We start from the raw sequence: 6,701 nt of genomic DNA on the forward strand, positions 1-6,701 counted from the left end.
CTTATATTGCATTTTAGGCCTTGTATTTCGGCCATCTAGATTAGGATTTTCATTTCATGGTAAGGTGAATTTAGGGTTAATTTAGGTTAGCATGTGCAAGTTCATTTGCATGTAATTAGTATGGCATTTAGTATGCATTTCGGCCATGTGCACACATGCACATGGTGTGATCGAAATGCTACTCAAATGGATACCAAATTACATCCAAATGAGAGTGCACATGGGGTGGTCACCGGTTGGCACCAAAAATTTTGGCGCCTAAGGTTAAGTTAAACTATACCATGGTTTAACTTAACCTTAGGTTAAGCTAAACGTGCTCATCACTCTAGCATCCCTATATATTCACCTTAGCCGGATTGTGTAGACACTTTTGGATATTGAATGAGAATTTACTCTTACACAAAATTCTCCCCTCCGAAAGTCTCTCCTTAGAATCCTTCTTCTACCCTACTTGAGATCTTCTCTTTGTAGAGCTAGGATTCCTCACCTTCTATCCGAAATAGTTGGGTGAACCTTGGTTACACTTGCTTCTTCTCATTGCTTCAAGTCCTTGCCATTCTTCTAAGGATCCGAGAAGAGGTTCTATGAAGCATCCATGAAGTTTTCTTCAAGAAGAACTTCATCAAGTGGTATCTAGAGCTCGGTCTTCAAGAGACAAGTTCCTTATCTTTTGATTGATTATTTGATCTGTTTGGTTTTTGTGTCTTTGTCATAACTGAGTTGTTTCCTTCCTAGATCTAATTTTGTGCCTAAAATTTGATGGATCTAGTTTTCGATTGCTTGAATGATTCATAAATGCTTTTCTTGATTTTGTTGCTTTCCATGAATCATGCTCTAAATTGTGCTTCTAGGAAATTTCAGCTTATGTGCTTTTATTTTCTTGAGTCTTGTTTGAAAATTTTCGGTCATATGCTTGTTTGAGTCTTGATTTTTGAATCCTATGTCTAGTGTCATGTGTAGTTCTTTGTATGTCTAAATTTCTTAGCTATGCTTGTTGTCCTATTTTGTGTCATTTGTTTTTTTAAATTTTTTGGACTTGGCCGAATCCAATTGGTTTAGTTGTGCTCCATAATTTTGGTTTTGATTTGAATTCATAAACTACTACTAGATCATTAGTAGTTTTCTTAGTTTTTTAGGTTTCCTTTGATTCAAATTGTCTCCTAAATTCTTGTGTCAAATCCGTGAGTTTAATTGATCATAATTTGGTTGCTGAAATTTTTCTTTTGGCTGGAACATTTGAAATTGAAATTTGGACCTCCACCGGGATCATGGCATCAGTTCCATAGGTTAGCCTGTATGGCGTTTCCTGCGTTGTTGATTGGGGGGTACAATGGTACGCCCAGAGGATGCTTGGAAGCTTGTCGGCCCATTGTCCTTTGGCGCTTCCTAGCCGCTTCTTGAGCTCTCAGAGTATCACCTTGTTTGTAGCTTTGGCTTGGCCATTGGTCTGTGGATGTTCCACCGAGGTCGGGAGGTGCTTGATTCCGAGTTCGCGGAGGAAGTCCTGGAAACTCTGCGCAATGAACTGTCGGTCGTTATCGGTAACAAGGGAATGTAGAATTCTAAACTTGCATACGATGCTCTTCCAGGTGAACTTCTGTACGTTCTCAGTAGTGATCTTGGCGAGTGGGCATGCCTCGATCCACTTGGTGAAGTAGTCGATTGCCACTATGAGGAATTTGAGCTGACCCTTCGCGGGGGGAAATGGTCCGAGGATGTCCATTCCCCATTGGGCGAAAGGCCACGACGATATCATCTGGTAGAGGGCTTCGGGCGGTTGCCGATGTGCATTGCCGAACTGCTGGCATTCCGTGCATCTTTGTACGTAGGCTTGGCAGTCTGACTTTAGTATGGGCTAGTAATACCCAGCTCGGAGTACCCTGGTTGCCATCGAGCATGCTCTAGAGTGCATACCACATATTCCTTGATGACATAAGTAGCTTGAGGCTCTATTAAGCATTTGAGCAACGGGGTGGAGATGCCTCGTTTAAACAGTTCATCTCCGACAATGACGAACTTAGCTGACCTTACCCTGATCTTCCAAGCTTCACCTTTATCTTTGGGTAGAATTCCCTGCTTTAAGTAGTTCTAAATATCTGTCATCCATCCTCGGTCTGCGTTGTCACTAGTGTTGATGACCTTGTCATCCAGACGGGGCGAGTTTAGTGTTTCCTGTATGATAGTCCGATGTTGCCCAGGGCGCTTCATGCTGGCGAGCTTGGACAGGAGGTCAGCTCTTGCGTTTTGCTCGCGGGGTACATGGTGGATTGTGAACTCTTCAAAGGAGGAGATCTGTTGGGAGGCTACATGAAAATACCTATGTAGTAAGGTGTTCTTGGTTTGATATGCCCCGTTGAGCTGCTCCACCATGAACTTTGAGTCGCTGTTGCAACTCATTCTCCGCGCTCTGAGGTCGTGAGCCAACCTTAGCCCTGCAAGAAGCGCCTCATACTCTACTTGGTTGTTGGTCACTTTGAAGCCAAACTTCAGAGATTGCTCTAAGGTGACCTTATTTGGCCCTTCCAAGATAATACCTGCACCACCACCCTTAGAGTTGGAGGACCCATCAATATGTAAAGTCTATGCCTGTTGTTCATCGGGCGAGGATGGCGTCAGTTCAACCATAAAGTCTGCCAGGCACTGAGCTTTCAGGGGGCCGTGACTTTCATATTTGATGCTAAACTCGGATAGTTCTACTACCATGCTATCATTTATCCGACGAGCTCTGGCTTTCTCAGGATTTGCTTGATTGGGTAGTCAATTTTGATGACCACCTGGTGGCTTTGAAAATAAGGTCGGAGGTGCCGAGCTGCGGTGATAAGTGCTAGTGTGAGCTTCTCAATCATCTGATACCATTTTTTCGTGTCTTGGAGAACTCGACTGATGAAGTAGATCGACGTCTGCACTTTCTGGCGCTCTCGTACTATGATTGCGCTGATTGAGCCTTCTACCACGGCTAAGTAGAGGAGGAGGTCGGTGTGGTGATCCGGCCTCTAGAGGACTGGCAGAGTCATGAGGAAGACTTTGAAGTTCTTGAAAGCCTTTTCACACTGGTCCATCCACTCGAAGTTCTTCAGCTTTCGCAGCAAGGTGAAGATGGGCCCTGCCTTCTTTGCCAACCTGGGGATAAAACGTGAAAGAGAAACCAACCTTCCTACCAGGCGTTAGACGTCTTTCATAGTTTGGGGGCTCTGCATCTGGATAATGGCTTTGCATTTCTCTGGGTTGGCCTCAATGCCCCTGCTGGTGATCATGAAGCCAAGGAATTTACCTCCCTGGACACCGAAGACACACTTTTCTTGGTTGAGGCGCATGTTGTATTTTCTGATCTGACTGAACACCTCGACCAGGTCTGTAGCATGACCTTCGGCAGAAGTGGTTTTGACCACCATGTCGTCAACGTAGACCTCCATATTCCTCCCAATCTGTTGGTGAAAAACCTTATCCATCAGTCGTTGGTAAGTGGCCCCTGTGTTTTTGAGACCGAATGGCATCACTTGGTAGCAAAAATTGGCGTGGTCAGTGATGAACGACGTGTGCACCTCGTTTGGTGGGTACATCATGATCTAGTTGTACCCAGAGTAAGCATCTAGAAAGTTGAGGAGGGTGTGCCCGGATGCTTCATCGACCAGCCTGTCGATGCTCGGTAAGGGGTACGAGTCTTTGGGGCATGCTTTGTTCAAGTCAGTGTAGTCAACGCACATACGCCACTTCCCCGAGCTCTTCTTCATCAGTACCACGTTTGCCAGTCACGTGGTGTATCTGACTTCGCGGATGAAGCTTGCGTTCAGTAGCTTTTGTGTCTCAGCGATGATGGCTTCTCGTCTCTCATCACCAACCTTCCGTTTCCTCTGGACCACTAGTTTTGCCTCCTTGTGGATTGCTAACCTATGACAGATGAAATTAGCGTCTATACCTAACATATCGGCGCTTGACCATGCAAAGAGGTCGACGTTCTTGGAGATTTCGGCTTCAAGTTGCTGTCGTAATTCTGGGTTTAGCTGCCTTCTTATTTTTGTGCACTATCCAGGGAATTGGCCGACCTGAGGATTATCAAGCTCGTCAATGGGACTCGACCGTTCATCGAGAGATTCCGACCTCGGATCCAGGTCACTGATGTCAATCTGGGTGATATGAGCCATTGTAGGAGGGTCACTTTTGCGGCGCTCCTCGGATGGTGAGACCTTCAAACTTTTGGCGTAGCATTGCTGAGCTGTCTTCTGGTTTGCTCTGACAGAAATGATCTTGCCACCACTTCCTGGGAATTTCATCGTGAGGTGTGGGGTAGATACCATTTCTCCGAGTTGGTTCAACGTTGGTCTTCTGATGATTATATTATAGGATGTGTTGGCCTCGACGAGGAGGTAGCGGACCATGATCCTCCTTGAGTCAGGAGAAGTTCTGAAGGTTGTCAGCAGATCCACAAACCCTCGAGTATGAACTCGTTCTCCTACAAAACTGACTAGGGGTTCTGTGTGAGGTTGGATGAGGGAGTGAGAGATGTCTAACCTGAGGAACGTCGGCCAGTATAGGATGTCAGCTGAGCTACCTTGGTCGATCAGCATCTTGTGGACATCCCAGTTAGTGACCTCCACAGCGATGACCATTAGGTCATCTTGATTTGGACAGACACCAGTGTAGTCGTCGTTGGTGAAGGTGATTGGTGGTGAGCTTTGGTGCGAGGCTGAGGTAGTGGAGTGGACATTGTTGATGCTACGCGGGTGTCTTTTTCTCGCCAAGCTGCTAGAGCCTCCCCGTGTGAAACCACCTGCAATTGTGTTGATAACTCCCTGCAAGGGAGCTGACCCTATTTCTTGACTTACCTCGGCCTGCACCGCACCACCAGCGTTTTGTTGGGACTGTGCTTGGGTGGTGGCAGAGTGAGCAAGTTGTTGTTGCTGGCTTCCTCCAAGATGTGCACTCGGGGCACACTCAGGGGGGTGTAAAAATCGTATCTCCCTCCTTTGTTTTCCCTAGCAGCTTTCTTGAACTGGCTGTCATTGGTGACCTTCATCTTGTCCTTGTGACCATGGTCTGGCTTCGCTTGTGATTTTTCGTGAACCTGGTCACGAAAAGCGGAGTGCTCTTCCATTTAGATGTACCTTGTAGCTCGGGCACGGAGTCCGTCCATGTCAAGAGGAGATCATCGACACAGGCTGTCCACGAAAGGTCCAGGCTTGAGTGCCATGAGCATGGCGTGTAGGGCGACCTCGGGGTTCAGGTTCTGAATCTTGACCGAGATGCTGGCAAAGCGCTCCATGAATGCCCTTAGTGATTCGTCGTCGCCCTGTCTAAGGCTGGCCAAGGCGGCTGATGTGACGTGGTGAGGTCGACTAGTGGCATACTGAGCCGTGAATCGCCTTACCAGAGTGTCAAAAATGTCAATCGACTCCACTGGTAGTTGAGTGTACCAGTTGAGCGCCTACACAGAATAACATCTTCATTAGTGTATAGGTTTACCTGTGTGATATATAGATCGACGTGCTCGTCGGGGTCCGTCGTGCCATCGTAGAGGTTGATGTTGAGAGGCTTCCATCCAAAAGGGAGGGGCGTCTCCATAATGCCATCGACAAAGGGGTGGCGGCGGATGCTTGTCCTATGCCCCGGGTCTTGGGCGGGCGCATTGCTAACTTCATGGGCCGACCTATTCATTGGTGCGTGTGACCGATGTGTGCCAGGCTTAGGGGTCGGTGCCCTAGGTGTAGTCGGTGGTTGAGAAATCGAGTGCCCCTCTTCCTCGTGTTGGTTACTCGATTGAGGGGGTTGATCAGAAGGGCGCCGAGGGAGTTGGACGCGAATACACACATTCTCGGGGCGCAGTGCTGCTAGGTCAGTTTCATTCGCGGCACGCAACGCTGCGAGGTCGGTTTCGTGCTTGGCACGAATGCTCTGCAGGTCGATGGCGTGTTGCTGCCGCATCTGTTCGACCTGTTCGATTAGTCTTCTTAATGCTACTTCGCTGTCCATTCTAGTTGTGGGATCTAGGTCGTCAGCTGCTTTTCTACTATGGCTTTGGGTGAAAATCATAAGCATGGCCAATAAGAGTTGTCTTGATCAGTCCCACGGTGGGCGCCAAATGTTCTTACCGGAGATCGTTCGTAGGGATGATCTGCTAGGTAAGATCGGTGAACCTCCTTCACTGGGTATGCTTGTTGTTCCAAGGTGGGGGAGGTACCTGCAAAAGAGACTCCAATGCTAAAGTTAGTGTTTGTGGAAGTATGAGTCTCGTATAAGTAATGCACGTACCTTAGCGTGAATTAGGGTTCATCTAGGCTTTGGGCCCGAGATTAGTTGTGACCTAATTGGATAGTGGGCCGATGTCGCCTAACGCGTGTCCGAGGTCACTCCGCGCTGTGTTGCCGAGCTCGGAACTCGGCATAGAGGTACGGATAGTACAATAATAAAATGACATTTATTTTCTTCCATAAATTGTAAGAAGTTAAAAATTATCTAGAAATACAATCATTATTTAGTGTTCCTATTAAGAAAAATTTATTATTACAAAATATTATATTGTTGCTAATATATATATATATATATATATATGAATTTTATGTATTTTTACAATTACAATTATGTAAATATTAATATTTTTAATATATTTTAAACATTATTGTAACTTAAAAGAAAAACTAAATTATAGTATTATCGAAAACAATAAAGACAAATAAAAAAATAATAACAAATATTTATAATTAAAA

Source organism: Cajanus cajan, chromosome 8 (genome assembly GCF_000230855.2).
Source record: "Cajanus cajan strain Asha chromosome 8, NIPB_CcT2T_4, whole genome shotgun sequence".
Lineage (NCBI taxonomy): Eukaryota > Viridiplantae > Streptophyta > Magnoliopsida > Fabales > Fabaceae > Cajanus > Cajanus cajan.